The sequence below is a fragment of the Schistocerca gregaria genome, chromosome 3 (assembly GCF_023897955.1).
Source record: "Schistocerca gregaria isolate iqSchGreg1 chromosome 3, iqSchGreg1.2, whole genome shotgun sequence".
Taxonomy (NCBI): Eukaryota; Metazoa; Arthropoda; class Insecta; order Orthoptera; family Acrididae; genus Schistocerca; species Schistocerca gregaria.
The window spans coordinates 854,976,675-854,986,998 of NC_064922.1; the positions used below are offsets into that span (position 1 = coordinate 854,976,675).

At 42.3% G+C, this 10,324-nt stretch overlaps 1 non-coding gene across 1 annotated transcript; it reads right to left on the reverse strand.

Annotated features, from left to right (window-relative positions):
* Positions 1-9,413: 9,413 nt before the first annotated feature.
* Positions 9,414-9,495, reverse strand: Trnas-gcu (transfer RNA serine (anticodon GCU)). Its single transcript has one exon. It is a non-coding gene; the product is annotated as a tRNA-Ser (tRNA).
* Positions 9,496-10,324: the final 829 nt, after the last annotated feature.

A 10,324-nucleotide genomic window follows, 5' to 3' on the forward strand; every position in this document is an offset into this window, starting at 1 on the left:
CGCCCCCATCGTGCTCATCTTGTGAATAACTTCCTTCAGGATAACGACATCGCTCGACTAGAATGGCCAGCATGTTCTCCGGGTATGAACCCTATCGAAAATGACTGGGATATGAACCATGGACCTTGCGTTTGGTGGGGAGGCTTGCGTGCCTCAGCGATACAGATGGCCGTACCGTAGGTGCAACCACAACGGAGGGGTATCTGTTGAGAGGCCAGACAAACGTGTGGTTCCTGAAGAGGGGCAGCAGCCTTTTCAGTAGTTGCAGGGGCAACAGTCTGGATGATTGACTGATCTGGCCTTGCAACATTAACCAAAACGGCCTTGCTGTGCTGGTACTGCGAACGGCTGAAAGCAAGGGGAAACTACAGTCGTAATTTTTCCCGAGGACATGCAGCTTTACTGTATGATTAAATGATAATGGCATCGTCTTGGGTAAAATATTCCGGAGGTAAAATAGTCCCCCATTCGGATCTCCGGGCGGGGACTACTCAGGAGGATGTCGTTATCAGGAGAAAGAAAACTGGCGTTCTACGGATCGGAGCGTGGAATGTCAGATCCCTTAATCGGGCAGGTAGGTTAGAAAATTTAAAAAGGGAAATGGATAGGTTAAAGTTAGATATAGTGGGAATTAGTGAAGTTCGGTGGCAGGAGGAACAAGACTTCTGGTCAGGTGACTACAGGGTTATAAACACAAAATCAAATAGGGGTAATGCAGGAGTAGGTTTAATAATGAACAGGAAAATAGGAATGCGGGTAAGCTACTACAAACAGCACAGTGAACGCATTATTGTGGCCAAGATAGATACGAAGCCCACACCTACTACAGTAGTACAAGTTTATATGCCAACTAGCTCCGCAGATCACGAAGAAATTGAAGAAATGTACGATCAAATAAAAGAAATTATTCAGATAGTGAAAGGAGATGAAAACTTAATAGTCATGGGTGACTGGAATTCGGCAGTAGGAAAAGGGAGAGAAGGAAACATAGTAGGTGAATATGGATTGGGGCTAAGAAATGAAAGAGGAAGCCGCCTAGTAGAATTTTGCACAGAGCACAACTTAATTATAGCTAACACTTGGTTTAAGAATCATGAAAGAAGGTTGTATACGTGGAAGAACCCTGGAGATACTAAAAGGTATCAAATAGATTATATAATGGTAAAACAAAGATTTAGGAACCAGGTTTTAAGTTGTAAGACATTTCCAGGGGCAGATGTGGACTCGGACCACAATCTATTGGTTATGACCTGTAGATTAAAACTGAAGAAACTGCAAAAATGTGGGAAATTAAGGAGATGGGACCTGGATAAACTGAAAGAACCAGAGGTTGTACAGAGTTTCAGGGAGAGCATAAGGGGACAATTGACAGGAATAGGGGAAAGAAATACCGTAGAAGAAGAATGGGTAGCTCTGAGGGATGAAGTAGTGAAGGCAGCAGAGGATAAAGTAGGTAAAAAGACGAGGGCTGCTAGAAATCCTTGGGTAACAGAAGAAATATTGAATTTAATTGATGAAAGGAGAAAATATAAAAATGCAGTAAATGAAGCAGGCAAAAAGGAATACAAACGTCTCAAAAATGAGATCGACAGGAAGTGCAAAATGGCTAAACAGGGATGGCTAGAGGACAAATGTAACGATGTAGAAGCTTATCTCACTAGGGGTAAGATAGATACTGCCTACAGGAAAATTAAAGAGACCTTTGGAGAGAAGAGAACCACGTGTATGAATATCAAGAGCTCAGATGGCAACCCAGTTCTAAGCAAAGAAGGGAAGGCAGAAAGGTGGAAGGAGTATATAGAAGGTTTATACAAGGGTGATGTACTTGAGGACAATATTATGGAAATGGAAGAGGATGTAGATGAAGACGAAATGGGAGATACGATACTGCGTGAAGAGTTTGACAGAGCACTGAAAGACCTGAGTCGAAACAAGGCCCCCGGAGTAGACAACATTCCATTAGAACTACTGACGGCCTTGGGAGAGCCAGTCATGACAAAACTCTACCAGCTGGTGAGCAAGATGTACGAGACAGGCGAAATACCCTCAGACTTCAAGAAGAATATAATAATTCCAATCCCAAAGAAAGCAGGTGCTGACAGATGTGAAAATTACCGAACTATCAGTTTAATAAGTCACAGCTGCAAAATACTAACGCGAATTCTTTACAGACGAATGGAAAAACTGGTAGATGCAGACCTCGGGGAGGATCAGTTTGGATTCCGTCGAAATGTTGGAACACGTGAGGCAATACTGACCTTACGACTTATCTTAGAAGAAAGATTAAGAAAAGGCAAACCTACGTTTCTAGCATTTGTAGACTTAGAGAAAGCTTTTGACAATGTTGACTGGAATACTCTTTTTCAAATTCTAAAGGTGGCAGGGGTAAAATACAGGGAGCGAAAGGCTATTTACAATTTGTACAGAAACCAGACGGCAGTCATAAAAGTCGAGGGGCATGAAAGGGAAGCAGTGGTTGGGAAAGGAGTGAGACAGGGTTGTAGCCTCTCCCCGATGTTATTCAATCTGTATATTGAGCAAGCAGTAAAGGAAACAAAAGAAAAATTTGGAGTAGGTATTAAAATTCATGGAGACGAAGTAAAAACTTTGAGGTTCGCCGATGACATTGTAATTCTGTCAGAGACGGCAAAGGACTTGGAAGAGCAGTTGAACGGAATGGACAGTGTCTTGAAAGGAGGATATAAGATGAACATCAACAAAAGCAAAACGAGGATAATGGAATGTAGTCAAATTAAATCGGGTGATGCTGAGGGAATTAGATTAGGAAATGAGACACTTCAAGTAGTAAAGGAGTTTTGCTATTTAGGAAGTAAAATAACTGATGATGGTCGAAGTAGAGAGGATATAAAATGTAGACTGGCAATGGCAAGGAAAGCGTTTCTGAAGAAGAGAAATTTGTTAACATCGAATATAGATTTATGTATCAGGAAGTCGTTTCTGAAAGTATTTGTTTGGAGTGTAGCCATGTATGGAAGTGAAACATGGACAATAACTAGTTTGGACAAGAAGAGAATAGAAGCTTTCGAAATGTGGTGCTACAGAAGAATACTGAAGATAAGGTGGATAGATCACGTAACTAATGAGGAGGTATTGAATAGGATTGGGGAGAAGAGAAGTTTGTGGCACAACTTGTCTAGAAGAAGGGATCGGTTGGTAGGACATGTTTTGAAGCATCAAGGGATCACAAATTTAGCGTTAGAGGGCAGCGTGGTGGGTAAAAATCGTAGAGGGAGACCGAGAGATGAATACACTAAGCAGATTCAGAAGGATGTAGGTTGCAGTAGGTACTGGGAGATGAAGAAGCTTGCACAGGATAGAGTAGCATGGAGAGCTGCATCAAACCAGTCTCAGGACTGAAGACAACAACAACAACAACAGATTGAAAAGGGCTGTTTATGGACGACGTGACCTACCAACCACTGTGAGGGATCACGCCGAATCGCCGTTGAGGAGTGGGACAAACTGGACCAACAGTGCCTTGATGAAATGTGGATAGTATACCACGACGAATACAGGCATGCATCAGTACAAGAGCACGTGCTACTGGGCAGTAGAGGTACCGGTGTGTACAGCAATCTGGACCACCACCTCTGAAGGTCTCGCTGTATGGTGGTACAGCAAGCAATGTGTAGTTTTCATGAGCAATAAAAAGGGCGGAAATGATGTTTATGGTGATCTCTATTCCAATTATCTGTACAGATTCCGAAACTCTTTCGAACCGAGGTGATGCAAAGCTTTTTTTGATGTGTGTAGTAGATCATAAAGGATGCCGTCGTGATATATTGTTAAGGGCGTTCATTGACAGTTCATCTTCGAACTCAAATTAATCAGTCGAAAAGAACAAAATGCAGTTATCTGCGGTGAAAGAGAGAAAAAAGTTTGAGATTTCGAAGTTGAAAAGATGAAATCTGTAGGACTCGTTTAAACGTTATACGGAACGTATGCTTTATCTTTCACTACTCCGTTTTGTACGGAAATCGCCGCTCTAATTGCTCGCCGACTTTTTAGGTCGATGAAGATCTATTGTTATGTGGCGAGGTATTGATAGTAACTCTCTCTCTCTTTCACAAAAACACTGTTAAAAAATCGTGAAAAACAAGCGAGAGTCGGCTACTTGCACAAAAGCAAACAAACTAAGAAAAAGAAAACTTGGCGACACACATTCAGTCCTAACAAATATGCACGAACAGGCAGGCTTTGCTGTGTCTGAGTAATCCTCGCGCAAAACCAAGAATGGGTGGGGTTACTTTATGTCCACCTTGCAGAAAAAGCTGTAAACAATTCAGTTACTTTATATTTTACAATTTTGAAAAAAAAAAATCATTTCATACATGTTTTACAGTTTTCAGTTAAACTTAACCCAAAAATTTTAATCTATACTTCAGATACCACCATCCCCAGTGCATATCGTGTTCAGTATATCGAGGTTCAGGGCCTTACTCACACATCAGAATCGCTTTCAAAAATATGTTGAGAGTAGAAGTCAACAACTGAGGAAATATGTATTTAAAATAATTTTTGTGGTGGGTCATTGAAAGTGCGTTGCTATTGCTAAGTGTGTGCTAATAGGTATTTCGGATTCTGCACCATACTTACACATCAGAACCTCTTTAAAAAGTGTTTCGCTCATGTAATTCTACAACAATTAAATCAATTTTGCTTTTTTTTTTACTTTTTTCCGAGTGAGCACGAGCTAGCCGCCCCTCTTCATCAAATTGGTAATGCACTTTATGGCAATTGCCTTGGTTTGCTATGGTGAAAGCTCTGGGAATAATAGATCACCGAGATAAATTTGAGTGTATTTTCTGCTGTTGAATACTTGGCCGTAATTCTGTTTTATGAAACAAATTTTACATGTGGTGTTTGGGGCTTTCTGACGTTAACAGCTGCTTGAAATGTTCTCGGGTGTGGAAATTGCACGGCCGGCCGGAGTGGCCGAGCGGTTCTAGGCGCTACAGTCTGGAACCGCGCCACCGATACGGTCTTAGGTTCGAATCCTGCTTCGGGCATGGATGTGTGTGATGTCCTTAGGTTAGTTAGGTTTAAGTAGTTCTAAATTCTAGAGGTCTGATGACCTGAGAAGGTAAGTCCCATAGTGCTCAGAGCCACCTGAACCATTTTTGGAAATTGCACGATATTTATTGCTCCTTATCTTCGGGTTCGGCTGTTGGGAGCTGTAGTGCCTCGCCAAAGGAGTCTCATTGAAATGATGTGCAGTTTCCCAGAACTTTTCAAGAAACATTTTGTATATTACAAACTTGCAAAAAGAGTTCTACTTACACGTTCCGTTTTACTATGGTCTGCAATGCTTATTACGAGTTTGTGCCCCAACATTATCGATAGAGATTATTTGTCTCACATTGTTAACAAAGCTCCCCTCAAACTCATTTGTTTATATATGCTCATACCAAACGACATAGGCCTCTCAGTAAAACAGTCACACAACTAGAATACTGCAAAAATCTGCCAACTATTCGTTTGAATTAATGTTACTGTATTCTAGCTCATTTAGTGCTTAATTTCAAAATGGTTCAAATGGTTCTGAGCACTATGGGAGCGAGTTTTTCATTCTTTCCTCCCCTCCCCCCCTTCGCACAAACCATTAGTTCTAGTGAAAAAAATGAATAGGTCTTTTTTTTGTAAGAAATTTAATACAATATAATTTTTTACTGCGACTCACGGTTTTCGAGTTATTCCAGAAAACGTACAAAAGTGATATTAAATGTGTCCTATTTCGGAACCATTCGGAATAGGGCATACGATCATATGAAGTTTTTTGTTCAGAACCACTAATACTATCACCCCTCAAAGCATGAACCTTTCCTCCTCACTCACCCTGTACGGTATATTCTGCTGGCCATTAAATTTGCTACACCAAGAAGAAATGCTGATGATAAACGGGTATTCATTGGACAAATATATTATACAAGAACTGACACGTGATTACATTTTCACGCAATTTGTGTGCATAGATCCTGAGAAATCAGTACTCAGAACAACCACCTCCGGCCGTAATAACGGCCTTGACACGCCCGGGCATTGTGTCAAGCAGAGCTTGGATGGCATGTACAGGTACAGCTGCCCATGCAGCTTCAAAACGATACCACAGTTCCTCAAGAGTAGTGACTGGCGTATTGTGACGAGCCAGTTGCTGGGCCACCATTGACCAGACGTTTTCAATTGCTGAGTGATCTGGACAATGTGCTGGCCAGAGCAGCAGTCGAACATTTTCTGTATCCAGAAAGGCCAGTACAGGACCTGCAACATGCGGTCGTGCATTATCCTGCTGAAATGTAGGGTTTCGCAGAGATCGAATGAAGGGTAGAGCCACGTGTCGTAACACATCTTAAATGTGACGTCCACTGTTCAAAGTGCCGTCAATGCGAACAAGAGGTGACAGACGTGTAACCAATGGCATCTCATACAATCACGTCGGGTGACACGCCAGTACGGTGATGACGAATACACGCTTCCAAAGTGCGTTCACCGCGATGTCGCCAAACACGGATGCGACCATCATGGTGCTATAAACAGAACCTGGATTCATCCGAAAAAAATGACGTTTTGCCATTCTTGCACCCAGGTTCGTCGTTGAATACACCATAGCAGGCGCTCCTGTCTGTGATGCAGCGTCAAGGGTAACCGTAGCCATGGTCTCCGAGCTGATAGTCCATGTTGCTGCAAACGTCGTCAAACTGTTCGTGCAGATGGTTGTTGTCTTGCAAACGTCCCCATCTGTTGACTCAGGAATCGAGACGTGGCTGCACGATCCGTTACAACCAAGCGGATAAGATGCCTGTCATCTCGACTGCTGGTGATACGATGCCGTTGGGATACAGCACGGCGTTCCGTATTACCCTCCTGAACCCACCGATTCCATATTCTGCTAACAGTCATTGGATCTCGACCAACGCGAGCAGCAATGTCGCGATACGATAAACTGCAATCGCGATAGGCTACAACCCGACATTTATCAAAGTCGGAAACGTGATGTTACGCATTTCTCCTTCTTACACGAGGCATCACTACAACGTTTCACCAGACAACGCCGTTCAACTGCTGTTTGTGTATAAGAAATGGCTTGGAAACTTTCCTCATGTCAGCACGTTTTAGGTGTCGCCACGGGCGCCAATCTTGTGTGAATGTTCTGAAAAGCTAATTATTTGCTTATCACAGCATCTTCTTCCTGTCGGTTAAATTTCGCGTCTATAGCACGTCATCTTCGCGGTGTAGCAATTTTAATGGCCAGTAGTGTAATAATAACCAGAGCAACTGCCAAGATGCTGAATGCAAGCATGCGAACGTGCATGCATTGTGCTATACAGGAGCCATATGTCAATTTCTGGAATGAAGTTCCAAGCCTGTGGAACTTGGTCAGTCAGTAAGGGGTCAGTTAATGCTGGTTTTGGATGGTGCTGGAGTTGTCATTCGATGATGTCCGGTATGTCCTCCATTAGAGACTTATCTGGTTATCGAGCAGTCCAATGCAACAAGCTGACACTTTGCAGACCATGTTGGGCTACAACAGTGGTATGTGTGCGCTTGATATCCTGTTAGAAAACACTCCCTAGAAAGCTGTTCATAAATGGCAGCACAAGAGGTCGAATCGACAGACTGACTTAAGAATTTGCATTGAGTGTATGTGGAACAATCGCGAAATCGCACCCCAGACCACAACTCCAGGTGTAGGTCCAGTGTGTCTGGCACATGAAAGATTGGACGCAGGTCTTCAACTGATCTCTTCCTAACCAACACACGTTCATCACTGGCACCAAGGCAGAACCAGCATTCATCAGAAAACAGAGCTCCACCCTGGCCTCCAATGAGGTTTAGGGTCAGTGGAATGTGCGATTTGTAAAGTTCGTTGTGTCACAGCTGTGCCAACTGCTCCTACAGAACCATACACAGAACACGATGACCTTCTCTCTTGGTAGTACCACGTCCGGAGCCCGGTCTTCTTGCGATTGTACATTCGCGTGACCACCGCTGCCAGCTGTCATGTACAGTAGCTACATTCCTGCCAAATCTTTCTGCAGTGTCGCAGCAGGCTCATCCAGTTTATACAGCTTCTCGTATCTCTATTACACGTTCTCGTTCAAGCTCAATGAGGTGTTGATAGTGGCGCCTTTGTCGCCTTAAAGGCATTCTTGACTAACATCAGCTCACCACGTCCAATCTCAAAGGTATCTGACACTCACGACCGGTACAGCGTGTATTTAAACTTAAAGCAAACCTGATTTGCATCCTCATAGTGGTGCTACTAGCGCGAAATTTGAATAAGCATCATCTTTCAGATGTAGAAACACGCCTACCAACTTTCGCTTATGTCGCATCTTTGAGTTGTGATTTTTTTTCCGTCAATGCATATGTGCCTTGACAACAGATAATGATCTCTTCAGTGTGGATGCCTTTCGATCTGTAGCGCGAATCTGGGGAGGCTGCGAACAATGAAGATAATGGATCAGGGACATTACGTATGTAATTTGCTACATGTGGGAATTTGGGTTAGACTGGAGGCGTGTTCGAATAGCCGAACTGATGCCGGCACGGTAGCTCAGCGTGTTCGGTCAGAGAGCCGGTTGGCCTCTGTAATAAAAAATAAAAAAAAACTGATTGGAAGGATCAACCACCGAACTAGAACAGAACGACCAAACACAACAATCAATAACGAACAAAGTGAAAAAAAAAAAAGTGGTTAAGGTGGCCACACTCTAGACGTGGGAAGTCGGGGTTTCGATTCCCAGTCCAGCACGAATTTTTCACCTGTCGCCATCAGATTTATTCTCTTTCGTCTTGTATATACGGCTGCAGGATCATGAATGTCCGAAAAAACAGCCACCACACATATAAAGATAAGGATGTAATTGTATGCGTCTTCTTAAGTCTCCACATCACTGGAATTGCTAATTCACGACCAGCCTCCCGAAATGATTTCTTGGGGTTAAGTGTGAAAGACTCTTTCACCATTTGCACTCGTTTTTCAGTCACTCTTGGTCGTCTTGACAAATATGGACCACTTGTCAGAAAAAACTTGCGTTGCTCTTTCATTTAATCTATTATCTATTTATAAGCTGAATGTAACAAAGTCTTAAAACCCCAATATTAATTTTGAAACACCAGGTATACTTATTGCATCAATAAAAAAGGCCATAAAAGCATTATTTATAGTACTGTGACGGTGGGGGTAAAATTACAATTCTAATATGCACATTCTTTTCATTTTCGTCCAACAGCGGCACATTGACATGCAAGTTGTACGTACTGAGCAATGAATCGAAATTACAGGTTATTATAACATGTCGCAATTAATTTTCTATACAATTTGAAGTTGTTGCGTTAGCCCTACAACACACCTGAAGCTTGAAACATGCGTTTCGGTAATTTAAAATGTTCGACGAGGATGGGATTCGAACCCACGCGTGCAGAGCACATTGGATTAGCAGTCCAACGCCTTAACCACTCGGCCACCTCGTCGTACGATATGTAGCGCTCCGACGCGCGCCATCTTGCTTGCACAATTGGCCGTATCGTTGCTTTATTTCAGTGCCAGCAGATGCACGAGAATCGAGCTTGCAGTAAATGAGGATGACCTCTCAGTCCTTTGACACTAAAGCTATACAACACTGTCTCCATCAAACATACTGGCAAGTTTTGAAGCGATGCAGCAGCCTCCCAAACATGGCGCACACAGTCGATGCATCGGCCACGATGTACGTCGCACAAATGATGAACTAGCGTAATGTTTATTGCGGTTTCACTAGTTTTCCTTACATATTTCAGTCTGTATGAGATCACGCTGCCCACGAAGTCCTAGTAAGCTGAGGATGATTTGGCCATAAATAGCATGAATGGGCAGCGTAATTCGTAATAAGGTTAAAAATATTTTAAAAAATTAAGTTAACGGGATTTCAGCCCTTACTGTTTATATTAGAAATATTTTTATAAATAGTCACTGATGTATTTGATTTTTGAAACATCACGTGCTTTGTATTACTTCCTTTCCTAATATTATAAATAACTAAACAACACTGTTTAGATTAAATGGACAATATAACTCTGATGCGCCAGAAGTTGGGAAACACCAAAGAACTCAGAATAAAACGCGATGCTCAATGGACCTGTTCTTTATACTGATGGCATCACCATCACTGTAACTGGAAATGAATGAGAGAGCCTAGTGTAGTAAATAAAAACACCTTAGAATATGCAGCATCTGATTTAAAGGTAATCAATTAGTTATAAAATAAGAAAGAATTCAAAATATAGTTTTGAGCTTACTACGTAATTCTGACAGCGATTGTAT